Genomic DNA, 15045 nt, shown 5'->3' on the forward strand with positions numbered 1-15045 from the left:
AACTTCTGGAGTAAGCAGAGTTTGAGCACGCGGGAGGGACTGCCCCTTTCAGGAAAAGGAGAACCTCCCAGTGAAAAAGGACTGGAATCACAGCAGAGCCAAGAAAGTTTTCAGTGTGTATGTGAAGCTGAAGTCACATATCTTCTCCTTCAAAAACTAATGTCAAAGAGTAACTTCCTTCTTTCTCTGTTTAAACGTAAACCTGATTCCTATTCTCATGACTAAAAAGGAAATAATTTAGAATACACAAGTATCTTCAAGGAAATCATACTAAGTATTCATAAACAGACTTTTATATATTTGTTCATGAAAAAACAAGTATTTATTGCATGTATATTCTGATAGCCAAATAATGAAAACCTAACCTTATATACCACATTATAGTTTTAAACTAGTTTTTCAATGTACTGATTTAAAAGTTTGAAACATTTGTGATAAACAATTATTTGGCAATTGGAAACTGCTGCCCCAAGACTGCCAGGAGAAGGTACCTCTACTTCCTAAATTCCTTTATTAATGGTTACTTCGATTCTTTGACATGATAGTATTGGTAATTTTAGAAACAAGCCTTCCTTCCAAATATCAATGATGCCTTCTCTAACCTGCTAATTTTTCTGAAATAAATATGAATATTTTCCTCTTTCATTTATATGAAAGAGTATCACCTATGTTTTCCTTTACATTGAAAATGGTCACTTCTAATGTAGGTGACCCCTAATACAACCAATTTTATTTACACGTGTGCACGCTGGCTTAACAGACGTAAAGGAACTGCAGAGGTAACAGGAGCAGTGCACTTCTCCTCATGAGAGAAGCAGTGCTGGGCGTTTAGCAGGCAAACAGGTTGAAGACCCCAAGTCATCCGGTTGGTAAGTTTCAGAGCTGGTTCCAGAATTCAGGCCCCCTAAGTCCTACGAAGCTGTTTCTTTTTTTCTACTCCATGTTTCCTTCTCATAAATAGTCTTATGGATCACATAATCATTACAATAAACCATAACATAATTTTCAAACATTCTCCCTTACAACTAGAAGATAAAATTCACGACCTGTTTGTGGACTTACACAAAGTCACACAGTTTTGGTTGAAATTATAAATGACAAACAAATGGGAAATTCAAATATGCAAAGCAACTAATCAGACACACAAATTTCTAAATATTACATACTCTTGTCATTAATGTGCCAATAAGAAACAGTAAGTTATTATACAAAACCAAAGAATATGATTCAAATTCAAAAGAATTTGGTGAATGAAGGATACAAAAAAAATGAAAGCGGTCCTATTTAACAATAGCTCCTTGAACACAATCACCAGTCAAAATCCTAGTCAGATAATGTTGCCCTAACCATTATTAATTTAAGTCTATTTTCGTTTATAGTTTATATTCTGTATATAAAGAAAAAATTTTAAACATTTTTACTCAACCTATAAGCCGAAGTGATCCTTAAAACACATGAGTTACATCATGCCCCTTACTGGCTAAAATCCCTTCAACGACTCCCTTCTCACTCAGAATAACAGTCAAGGTCCCACCGTGGTCCCCCAGGCTCTGTGTGATGGACACCACATTCCCCTCCTCATTCTCATCTCTTACTTGTCCACTCCTGACTTGCTTCCAGCACAACGCACTTCCTGAAACTCCTTTAAGGCAACAAGCACACTCCTTACCCTTGTTCTTCCCACTGAATGTACCTGTCTCTGCCCATATATCTAAATGGTTCCCTCTCTCACTCCATTCAGGTTTGTGGTCCATTCTCTCTCTATCAGAAAGACCTCCCCTAGACATGGTATCGGACACAGTCTCCCATCCTTCTTGATTTATTCTGCTTTATTTTTTCCTTAATATGTATCCCCCTTAACATCTATATATTAAAATCTTCAATTATGTTTTCCTCCACTAGAATGAAAGTTCCAGGAGAGTAGGAACTTCTGTTGAATAAATGAATGAAGGAATAATCATCTTTTCATTTCATCCAGCTCAGCAGGAAACTTCTCCAGATAAACAATAGTAAAAAAGAAACTTAAAGTTCCTGATTTCTTTGAATATCAGTACAATCCAGAATAAAGTACTAGTATCGACGATATTCTTTATCAAATTATAAACCGGTGAAGATGACAAATGATGAGAATTTTTACGTATGCGTATAATGTTGTGTGCAGAGCTGTTTGTGTTCCATAGCACACGGGGCATCAAGAAACACAGATTTATCTCTGTTAACTAATACTTCGTGTGACAGTGGGAGGCAATTTGGGTTTGTAAAGTATGTGGACTGGATTGAGGTTCCTTCTGTCCCTCACAACTGCATGGGGTCTCTGAGATGTTTGTCTCTTCCTTCTTGATTTTGCTTCCGAACTTGCAAAACATAAACAGTTGCATTCAGTTTAAGATCAACATACACACAACAGCAGAATGCCAAGAAAATCTACCTCTTTTGGCCTCTGACTATTTCTTTTTAATGTTTAGTTCAATTACATTTGTAAACTGAAAACTGAGGGATGTTTACTATCAGAAAACTCTTTATGAAAGTATCACACAAAAGTGGTTCTCAACTCTGCAAGAATCAGTGCAGACATACTGACAAACGCAATTACCTGGGCGTATCTTTGTAAACACAGCTTTTTGCAGGACGCTTACCTAATTTAGCTGAGAGCAGAGACCTAAGCATATGCAATGCATCATCAAGATACTTGAAATTATCTTTCTTTTAAGCTGGAGGGTAGTGGTCTCTCAAGATACATAACAATAATAATCTGTCTAGTCCCTAATGCTAGGAAATAGCTAAATCCCTGAAGCATCCAGGCAGAGAACTTAGCTTAGTTCCGTTCTGAATAAGCCATATCACTTGACAAGATGCGATCAGAAGGACAAAGCCATTTATCTCTCTATGTGATGAAAACTGGAGAAAAAAAAAAAAAAAAACACTAGTAGGTGCTCTCCAGGAGGCCTGAATGCGGGGGAGCTAAGCCAAACCCCAGGAGAACTGTGGAAGTGGTAACACTGGAGGGGTAACAGAAATGGAGAGGATCCCGAAGCTACCATAAATAACTAACCAATAGTAGTGAGAGTTGTCATCATCCTGTAAGACAGCTGGGACACTTCTCTGAAGCAGGAGATGAACACAGAGCCGTCAGTCCCTCATGGTGACACTCAGGGCAATGGAGACTGCAAAGGCCCGTGTGGCTCCAGCTCACTGAGGAGTGTGACTAACACGGACCCTCCCACAGTGACTGACACAGGCTCACAGCAGACCCTTCGACTGTTGGCATTTCTCTGTCTACATAGAAACCGTCTGTCTTAATTAACCTTCATTTTACACATGGTAGTCAACACTGAGTAGTTAAAAGCAGCATTAAACAGATGGACTCTGAAGAGTATCAAGGGCTTTCAGAGGTACCTCTGCGTCCAGAGAACAAAGCAGAGAAAAAGGAAACTTGACGTTCATGACCCAAGTGTTGTTCCACTACAATTACATAATTAATAATAACACGTTGCACGTTTGAAGGTTTTGATTCTGGAAAAGTCATCAAAAAGTCTTCATTTTAAAACAGTTTATATAATAAAAAGAAAAAGAGAAATCAAGTTAACTACGTATCTTATTAGGTAGGAAATTTTCTTCTATTCCTGAAAATCTCTTCAAATTATTTTTTCATCTCAAATCCTAAAAAGAGAATACCCAAACGATGAACTTATTATATAAAGGTTCCATTTGTTATTTGCAAAACTGAAATCCACACCAAGGAAGCACGAACAAGAAATAAACAAGCAGCGAAAGACTGAGAACTCCAGAATTAATGACAAAAGAATGATAAGCAAATGAGAATGCAACGTCCTGACCTGCTAGAGTCTTCCGGTCCAATCTCTCCCACTCCTGCTGTCCTCGATATTATCTATTTCTCACAATGCTAAGGAAAAAAATGAAAGAAAAGTATTTAATGAGAAACTGAAGTAATTCCAAAATAGGTGAAAAAAATGAAACATTATGAAAAGAGTTAAAATAAGATTTCTACTATATAACTTTGGAAGAAATATTAAGTAATTTCACTGTAAAATTTTTTCTAGACCAGATTCATAGCCACACAACAGTATCAGACTCCTAAGATAATGCGAGTTAATTGCTGAAAAATGAATAATGAATGTAATAATTGAATAACTGAAAAAACAAACATTTATAGATGACAGTCAAGTTATAGTGACAGTCGAATTTTGTAAAAAAAATGTGAACTAGTTATACTGAAGCTGTATCAATTAAATCACTTTTTTAAATCTTTATATTATTAATTTGCTAATGTAAGAACATTTGTGTGCATGTAGCCTACAATCCCCGCAGGCCCAGTTCTATTGAAAGAAACAATTCCAGCCATCCTTATGGTCCATGACGGTTGACTTAAAATATACTTATAATGTGATATTACTTACAACTGAAATACTGTATGGATAACTTGTTAGTGGGCATTAAAATGTATTTACAGATGAACACTTATCAAAGGACAGTACTACATTATACTAGATACTAAGTTGTTCAAAAATAAAGGGTTTACAAACTCCCTGGATAATTTCTTGGTTAAAACAATAACAACAAAAACAGCAAAATAAAAACAGAAACATCGTATTTATACTCAGTCACTTTATGTGAGCCAGACTCCAGTGTCATAAAGACCACAGTTTAATCACTGGTCTCATGGCAGAAGAGCTTTATGTCTTTAGAAATTTATCTAACCTCTTTGAAGGTTTATCTTCTTGATCTGTAAAATGGTACCACAGGCTTGACAAGAATCCAAAAACTCAAAAAATTTTCAATACATATAACTATTTTATCACAATTTATTTTATTTATTTATGAATGTAGAACAACTTTTATGAGGAGAGGTTTTTAAGTTTTGACCCCAAAATGATTAAATTCTATGGTTTCAAAATGCTTTAACACGTATTAATGATTTTTGTTATCTTGCAACATGATTACCAAATTTGTACAAATATAACATATAAAATGTTCTGCTCTAGGATGGGAGAGTTAGTTATCCGTATCATCAACCAGATTATGTGATCAGCATTTTAAATAAGACTTCAAAACTTAAATAATACAATTCTACCTCTGGGATATTGTTCTAACACACTAGAGCCAGAGATTTAGAGGTGATCTAGGGCCAACTCACTTGTATTACTCTTGGTTATTAGTTTATATAAGACTTTTCATTCTTAAAAATCTCAATAATTTGTGTTGAATTCTAGGGTACATAAATTCTCTGAACAGATATCAAATAGTAAAAGGAATTATTACACCAAGGCCAAGCAGGATTTATCCTAAGAATGAAAAGTTGGCATAACATCTAAATATCAAGTAACATAACATACCATACTAATAAAGTAAAAGACAAAGCCATACAATCATCTCAATAGATCTGACACAATCCAACACCCTTTCATGATATAAACATTCAAAAACTAGCAATAAAAGGGAACTTCCTCAACCCTATAAAAGGCATCTATGAAACCCCCACAACTATCATATTTAGTAGTGAAAGACTGACTGCTTTCCCCTTATGATCAGGAGTAAGACAAGGGTCTCCACACATACCACTTCTACCCAACATTGTACTGGAGGTTATAACCAGGTTTATTAGGAAAGAAAAGAAATAAAATACATCCAGGTTGGAAAGGAAGAAGTAAAACTCTATGTGTAGATAATGTTATTTTTATTTAGAAAATCCTACATAATTCACTAAAAAAACTACTAAAACTAATGAACAAGTAGGGTTATAGGATATTTGATCAACATATAAAAATACTAGCAATAAACTTCCCCAAAATAAAATTAAGAAAACAATTCTATTTACAATAGAATGGGAAAAAAACCCAAAATACTTGAGCATAAATTTAATAAGTGAAGACTTATACATTAAAAACTAAAACACCATTGAAGGAAATGAAGGAATATCTTAAAAGGTGAATAGGCATTTCACATTCATTGATCCGAAAACTTAATATTCTTAATATGACAATACTCCCCAAGTCGATCTACAGATTCAACACAATTCCTATCAAAATTTCAGCTGGCATTTTTGGTAAAAACTGGCAAGCTGCTCCTAAAATTCATTTGGAAATGCAAGGGATCCAATATAGCTACAACAATCCTGAGAAAGGAAAAAAGTGGAGGAATGCACCCTTCACAGCTTCTAAACTGAAGACAAAGCTACGGTAATCAATGTTCTCCTAGGGCAGTCTAACCAGGAAATAGAAATAAAAGCAAAAATAAACAAATAGGGCCTATACTTACAAGCTTTTGCACAGCAAAGAAAACCATAAGCAAAACAGAAGGACAACCTATGGAATGGGAGAAAATATTTGCAAAAGATGAGACTGACAAGGGTTTAATTTCCAGAATAGATAAACAGCTCATGTAACTTAATAATTTAAAAAAACAAACAACCCAATCCAAAAATGGGCAGAGGACCTAAACAAGCAATTCTCCAATGAAAACATACAAATGGTCAACAGGCACATGATAAAATGCTCAATATCACTAACTATCGGAGAAATGCAAATCAAAACTGCAGTGAGGTATCACCTTACACCAGGCAGAATGGCCATCATTCAAAAGTCCACAAACGATAAATGCTGGAGAGGGTGTGGAGAAAAGGGAACCCCCCTAAACTGCTGGTGGGAATGTAGTTTGGTGCAGCCATTATGGAAAACAGTATGGAGACTCCTCAAAAGACTAAAAATAGACTTACCACATGATCCAACAATCCCACTCCTGGGCATATGTCCTGAGAAAACTCTAATTCGAAAAGATACATGTACCTCAGTGTTCACAGCTGCACTATTTACAATAGCCAAGACATGGAAGCAATCTAAATGTCCATTGACAGATGAGTGGATAAAGAAGACGTGGTATATACATATATAATGGACTACTACTCAGCCACAAAAAAGAATGAAATAATGTTATTTACTGCAACCTGGATATACCTGGAGATTATCACACTAAGTAAGGCAGACAGAGAAAGACAAATATCATGTATCACTTATATGCAGAATCCAAAAAAAAATGATACAAATGAACTTATTTACAAAACAGATACAGACTTACAGACATAGAAAATGAACTTATGGCTACCAAAGGGGAACAGGGAGGGGGAATAAATTAGGAGTTTGGGATTAGCAGATACAAAAAATATAAAACAGATAAACAACAAAGTCCTATTGTATAGTACAGGGAACTATATTCAATACCTTGCAATAACCTGTAATGAAAAAGAATATATATATTTATATATAACAGAATCAGTATGCTGTATACCAGAAATTAACACAACACTATAGATCAACTATACTTCAATAAAAAATTAGAAATTAACTCAAAATGGAACATACAATTGAATGTAAGAGCTGAAACTATAAAACTCTTAGAAGAAAGCATAAATATTTGTAACCTTGAGTTTGGCAATGGTTTCTCAAATACAACACCAACAGATAAAAACGAGTAACAAAAACAAACAAAAAGAGATAAATTGGACTCAAAATACAAAACCTTTGTGTTTCAAAGTATACCATCAAGAATGTGAAAAGACAACATACAGAATGGGAGAAAATATTTGCAAATCATAGATCTGATAAAGGACTTATATCCAAAATATAGAAGAACTCTTACAACTCTATATTAAAAAGTCAAGAAACCCAATAAAAATGGGCAAAGAATCTGAATAGATGTTTTAACAGAGAAGATATTAAAATGGTCAATTAGCACATGAAATATACTCAACAACATTATCCATTAGGTAAACCAAGTCAAAACCACAATACCACTTCACATCCACTAGGATGGCTATTAAAAAGAAAAGATAATAACAAGTGCTGGTGACGATGTAGAGAAATTTGCCCTTGTACATCACTGGAAAGAATGTGAAATTCTGCAGGTGCTTTGGAAAATAGTTCAGCAGTTCCTTAAAGGTTACATACAGAGTTACCATATGACCCAGCAATTCCACCCCTCTGTACACACACCAGAAAAATGAAACAAATGCCCATACAAAAAGGGGTATCTGAATGTCCTTGGCAGCAGTAATTATAATAGCCAAAATGCGTAACAATCTAAATGTCTATCAACATGTCTCTCTATGAACGGATAAACAAAATGTAATACATCCATACAATGAGACGTTATTCAGCTATAAAAAGGAATGAAGTACATGTTACAACATGGATGAACCTTGAAAATATTAGCCCAAATGAAAGAAGCCAGTAACAAAAGATCATATATTGTATCTCTTCATTTATAAGAAATGTCCAGGATAGGTGAATCTATAGAGACATAGAGCAGATTATTGGTTACTTAGAATTACAGGGAAAGGAAACGTGGGGTAATGGGGCATTACCGTTAGTGAATATGCAGCTTCTTTTTGTTAGATGAAAATGTCCTAAAACTATACCGTGGTGACACTGAACAACTCCTTGAATTTACTCAAAAACACTGAATTGCAAGCTTTAAATGAGTGGATTATACACCATATAAATGATAACTCAAAAAAGCCGTTTTTTTAAAAAGTACATAAATAAAGACACATTAAGATATTATTCCCATTTTTACAAGGAAAAGTACCCATATCTGCATGAAAAAGTTCATGTTAAGATAATAGAAAGAAATTTTATATTTTGATGGATTATTCTTTGACAGGTAACATTCATGGCATGACAAGATTAAACACCAATAATAAAATCATAGGAAGATGCTCTACTTTTAAACTAGTCTTCAGAGATTAGCCTTTCAAAAGAACTCAAGTATTATAATACAATCCAAGTATAATTTTCATTTTTCCAGGGCTGGTAGTATAGAAAAAAATTTTTAATCCAAAATATGGTGATAGTTTAGAATACAATTTGTTAAAAGCTGTAAATCATATAGACATTTTTTAGTGATTGTAGGTGTCTCTATTTAAGAATGACTGTTATAAAAGAATACTTTAGCTGCCAAACAAAACTAGATAAGCATATGAGAAAACATATACTTTGAAAATATCAAGTTTCAGTGACATAAACTTGAACTTTCCCAATTCATTTAAACAAATACTCAGAGGCTACATTATCCTATGGGACTACCTCATATGTACCCAATTTCATGATGGTAAGAGTTACATGATTAAGCAATCTGATCAATTCCAGTTACACAAACCACAATGCCCAGACTCTTTGTTATTTAATACAAGTTTGACTACTCAGGTATATTTTCTGCTATTGAAATTAAAATAAGGTCTGCTCCCTTCTGCTCTGAACTGTGTGTGCATGTTGCTTTGAGTTAAGCTGGGGATCTGCTGAATGGCAACCATCTATCTATTTATCTAATCATTTATTCAGCAAAAAGTTACTGAGTGTTTATCATAAGATACTATATCTGTAACAAGGCAGAATGGAGAAATAAAAAGAACACGTGTTTTGAGACCATCTAGACTTGAGATTGAGTTCAGGCCTTGACTTATTACAGGTTGTAAAACCTTTCTGAACCTTAGTTTTCTCACTTTTAGAGTGAGAATTAATTAAATAAATAAATGTTACAGAACCCAATAATAAAAGTTAATTTCTTTTTTCTGCCTCCTTTGAAGGCTAAGAAGATTAATCACATATAAATTCTGCATTTTAGGAATTAACAGTACAGTAGACATTATAATATGTATAAATAAATTAAGTAAGGTGAAAATTACATAAGGTAGAAATTTCCAGTGGTAACATAGGAAGTGAGATGATCCATACCGGATACACATAACATGGCATCATCATTATCACTAAATAGAAATAGCATTTATAGAGTTGATTACCACACTAATTAACTAATTACCAAGTAAAAATAGAAGATTAACAAACTTAGTTTGTTCTGAGGAAATTCTGAGTAATTGCAAGTGCAGTTTAACATTATAGAAGATATGCTTACTTATTGGTATTGGTTTTTATGATAATGAATGAAAATGTCACATCTCCTCAAGAATGTGTTGACTCCGTCTATCCCAGCTCCAGCGCATACGCATGGCCACTAGGAAGTGACGTTATGTCTTGGTTCCTCCATTTCCTCATCTGTTAAATGAGAATTACAATAATCCATGCCTTACGGGTGGTTAACAGAACCAAATAAGTTAACGCATGTCAAGAGCATGAGTGCTCGGTCCACCGAGTACCACTTGTAGGTACTCAATGTTAGCTTGTCTTATTATTCTTATCATAATCTTTTCATGCCATAGCAAGAGCATGTACAGGTACTTTAAATTTTAATGAGTATTCAATGGGAAGTGAAATGTCACAGGTGAAAATGTGTTTGTATACACATTGGAAAAACTAGAGTGCTTTCTCTATGTCACTCATGATGGCCAGCAGAATGAAGCTCCAGGACTGCCCAAGACTGTATCACATGACTTTGTGATGGCCAGATAATGAAGAAACAGTTCTCCCAGAAGAAAGGGTGTATGTGTGTGTGTAGGGGGTGCTCTTTCTAGAAGGAGGGTGGTAAGGCGTGCTGCAAGACAAAACAACAGTTGCCTAACAAGTTGTCTAACAAGTGAACGGGGATAGTCTTTGTTTGCTGTAATTCAGGTTTTCTAAGTTCACTGAACTCAGAATATGGTAAATAAATGAGTGATGTATATATAAATTTAGAACTCTTAAATTAAGAACTCCTCAGGAAAAGACTGGAGGCAGTCTCCTTTCCCTCACTTTTTGCATCTAATTGGCCACTGACTCAACCTCACCCCATCTCTTAAATATTTCTAAAATCGGTCCTTTCCTCTCCATTTCCATAGCTACTGCCCTCCTCCACATTAATGTTCTTCTCTTACCTGGACCATGATGAGTGATCCTTTCCTTGACTGTTCTCCTTGCTCAAGTCTCAAACCCTATGCAGGAGACAACGTGATCATGTTCTGCCATTCTTCTCTACCTACTCTTCCCTCCAGATTCAATCCAATCATTATACCTTCTCAGCAAAGTCCTCCTAACCCTCTAAGGGATACTGAGGAACTTCTCATTTCACGGGACTTACAGGTAGTAACTTAGCATAGACATAGAAGTATCCATTTATGGGTTATGTCAAGTTAACATGCACAAGTTTTTATTATAATACCCCATGCTGAAAAGGTATGATAAAGTGGGGCCTTTCATACATGGCTAATGAAAGTTAAAAGTGGTTCAATTTTTTAAAAAAAAATTCGGATCACATATAACAGCAATCTTACACGTATTCATATATAATTTCATTTCTGAAAAACATATCCTGAGGAAATACTTCTAAAAACAAGAAAAATTTATGCACAAATACATTTACCTAAAAATATAAATAAAATTAAAGAGAAATGACTTCAAATGGCTAATGACAGGGCATTGGTTAAATAAAATACAGATCACCTAATCTGCTAAGGAAATTAACAGAGCTCTGATCCAAACACACATTCCTGTGACTCCAGTTGCCTAAATTCCTAAACACTAATTTGGTTCCAAAATATTAATTTGGTTAATTGGCAAAAGAGCTATAGTTTATATAACCAATAATACACACACACACACACACACACACACACACACACACACACACAAGATACAAAAATGACTCAAAGGATAAATGCCAAAATGTTAACAATGTTAATTTTAGTATTACAAAAATGTCTTATTTTCTTCTTTTCCTAATCTACATTTTCTAAATATTTCTCCAATAAATTATATAACTTCCATAATAACAAAATATTATTAAACAGAACAACAAAACTTTTATACAAACTGTATATTGAGATTTGGGTGCGGGACACAAAGGGGTTTTTGCAAATGTTCTGAGTTGGCACCTAGTGCCCTCCCGATAACCCCATCTTCCTCTACATATCCCTCAGCACTCAAGACACCCCCTCGGGTAACCTATTCAGGTCCACTTCCTGTGCAGTAGCCAAAATTCTTTTTAAAAACCACTTACTGACCTTATTTTATTATGTATTACACACCTTATCTACACTGGCTCTTTACTTCACAACCACCGTATGAAGTGTGTGTTATTGACATGTAACAAATGAGGATACTTGAACTTAGTTGCCCAGGGTCAGATAGTCTTCATGTGGCAAAGCTGGGATGTGAACCCAAGATGGCCTGACATCAAAATCCATTTCCTTTCCAATGGACCACGTAGATCAATCACTTCAAAAGATTCTTGAAATTTTGTAAATGCTCAGCCTAGGTCAAATATTTCTGATGAAACTTTGGTCTCTTGAGTTGAAATGTGTAAATATAAAAATATCTATCAGACTTTGAAGATTTGTTGTGATAAAAAGAATGTAAACTATATCACTGATTATTTTCCATATCAATTAAGTGTTGAAATGGTAATGTTTTGGATATACGGGGTTAAGGAAAACACATTATAAATATGAAAAAAAAAGATACTTGACCATGTGTCAATTCCCCATTTTGTTTTCTTTTCAGGTGTATGCAAATATATCAAATAAAATAATTGTTACTAATGTGGAAACCAGCTAGTCAGGGTACAGTGGGGAAAGTACAAGAACTGGAGGCCTCCTCACGCCCCCCGTCACCACCCCTTCCTCCTTTTCCTTGACTCCCTGCGTCCCACTTAGCGTCTGTAAAACCAGTTTGTTATGTGACTTCGCCTGTTTTGTCCACTGTTTCATCTTACGTATAGCACCTAGAACATTGCCTGATTTAAACTGGAGTTTATTTAATAAATAGCAGATAAATAAATGAATGTACTCATGAGAACAGGGGTAAATTCCTCTCTTTACTCAGCCATGTGTTTCTTGACAAATCTACTGGCCTCTCAGCTTTTAAATCTCCATTTCTTCAATTCAATGCTACCTAAGGTTGTTATGAGTTTAAATTCATTCATTCAAAAACTAGCAATATAGGGGTCGGGGATAAAGACGTACAAACTATTATGTATCAAATAAGCTATGAGGATATATTTTACAACATGAGGAATATAACAAATATTTTATAATAATTATAAATGGAGTATAACCTTTAAACATTTGAATCACTATATTGCACACCTGTAATTTATACTATATATCAACTACATTTCAATTAAAAAATAACAAAAACTACTTATTGAGCATCTACTCTATGCTAGATATTGTTCTAAGCGATGTGACAGAGGCAGGGAACAGATAAAAATCTCTTTTGCAGCTTATAATCTGGTGACTGAAGAAAGACAAGAATGTAACGTAATGTGTTAGACGGTGACAGGTATTTTGGAGACAAAACAGCTTGAGGATAGGAATCTGAGAGGAGGATCTGCGATCTTAAGCAGGGCAACTGAGAAAGGACATTTGAGTAAGGAAGTGAGGGAGTGAGACGTGCATATCAGGGAAAACTTTTCAGGCAGCAGGCATAGCATGCAGGCATGTATTTTCAGACTGGGTGCAATGCATTCAGTGAATGAGAGAGTAATAAGAACTGAGATCAGACAAGCAAGGGAGGGGGAAGGACAGATTGTGTAAGACCTATACACCACTGTAAGGATACTGGCTAAATCAGCAGCCATTGGGAGGGTTTGAGCAGAAGTAGGAAATTCTGAGACTTAAGTTTTACATGGGCTCAGTGTTTCTCAATAGAGTTGCTATTGGCATTTTGGGTGGGCAGCTTCTCCTTGTCCTGACCATCAAGCACATGGCAGGTCATTTAGCATCTCCAAACTCGGCCCACTAAATGCCAGCAGTAATCCCCAGACCTTCTGATGAAGAAAAATGCCCCCATTTATTTCCAGAACTATGTTAAGAATAGACAATGGTAGGCATAAAGATAGAATCTATTTTAATATCCAGACAAAACTTATGTCATCTTGAGCCAGAGTGGCAGTGGTGAATTCAGAATATACATTTTTTTTAGAGATAGGATTTGCAAATGGATTGGACCTGGGTGTCAGTGAAAGCCAGGAGTCAAGGAAGACTCCCAGGTGTTTGAAATGAGCAAACAGAAGGACGGAGTTGCTGTTCACGGAATGGTGGATGGAGACTGCATGTGGATGGAGCAGATTTGGTGAAGAAAGCAGGCGCTCACTCAAGAGACGTTAAGAACTACCATGTAAAGGCAAATATGTCTACATTTTATGCAAGAATTTTGTGAAATGAGGTAATGAGCACTAGTTTTGAACTGATGAATTCTGTAAGAGTGTATTTTATGAAGGGACAGGGTTAACAAAAATAAACATTAGATAAATAAATGAATAAATGATTAACAACTAACAGTAGTTTATTAATTAGTCTAAACAATTAGAATATGTCAAGAAAAGTGTTTTTTTTTTTTTTCATATAACCCAAAGGAATGAATCTAATTGTAGGATTTCAAACAATAAATGGTGTGTAAGAAGGCAGGCTTTTAATGTTGTTAAAATCCCACCAGGCCCACATTGCTTGGAGCGGATGTCCTACAGTGAGATGCGGCTCAGCCTTGGCAAAACACTGAGTGCTACAACTGTCCTGTACCTCACACTGACTAAGCACCAACTCCAACACTGGCGTCAACTGGTCAATACATGCAGCCTTTTCTACAGTCCTGGGCAATTTAAGGGTTTCTGAGAAAAGCCGCATCCAGATATTGTGTAGACACCTTTTACGGGCAGTTGAGTCATTCTTCCATGGACAGAACAAATTATCTGAATCAACACAATGAACTGATAGATACAAACATACAATTGAGAGTTGCTGGGAGGAGTGTGCAGTTGCATCACTGCTGGAACCGTTTCCCTCGCAGTCGCATTCTGCGTGCTCATCAGAGTAGAAAAGCAGCATTCTGAACAGCAATGCTCATCGCATAAACCTGAAATGTCTTCCCAAATGTGTTGAATAACCAAACTCATACAGTCAGAACACTTTCATTCTCTTTGGATTTACAGCACACCTACGAACATTTCATATTTTCTATTCCTATTCCCTGTGATTTATTACATGGGAGGTATCTGCACTTGAAAAGAAGCCCTACAAATGAATGCACTTTGCTTCCTTCAGAATGTGGCATCAGTTTCCAGGCTGACTTGGTCTATTGTCTGATACCCTCTCTCCCTTGATAA

General features: G+C 35.4%; 1 protein-coding gene across 7 annotated transcripts in view; it reads right to left on the reverse strand.

The window, feature by feature from the left end:
• The window catches only part of SOX5 (SRY-box transcription factor 5), a 903293-nt gene that overhangs the window by 588584 nt on the left and 299664 nt on the right, over positions 1-15045 (reverse strand). For all 7 annotated transcript variants that reach the window (XM_074357827.1, XM_074357830.1, XM_074357824.1 and 4 more), the window contains one exon: positions 3837-3904. The gene's annotated coding sequence lies outside the window, so the exon portion shown is untranslated. The remainder of the gene's footprint in view (positions 1-3836; positions 3905-15045) is intronic.

Source organism: Camelus bactrianus, chromosome 34 (assembly GCF_048773025.1).
Source record: "Camelus bactrianus isolate YW-2024 breed Bactrian camel chromosome 34, ASM4877302v1, whole genome shotgun sequence".
Lineage (NCBI taxonomy): Eukaryota > Metazoa > Chordata > Mammalia > Artiodactyla > Camelidae > Camelus > Camelus bactrianus.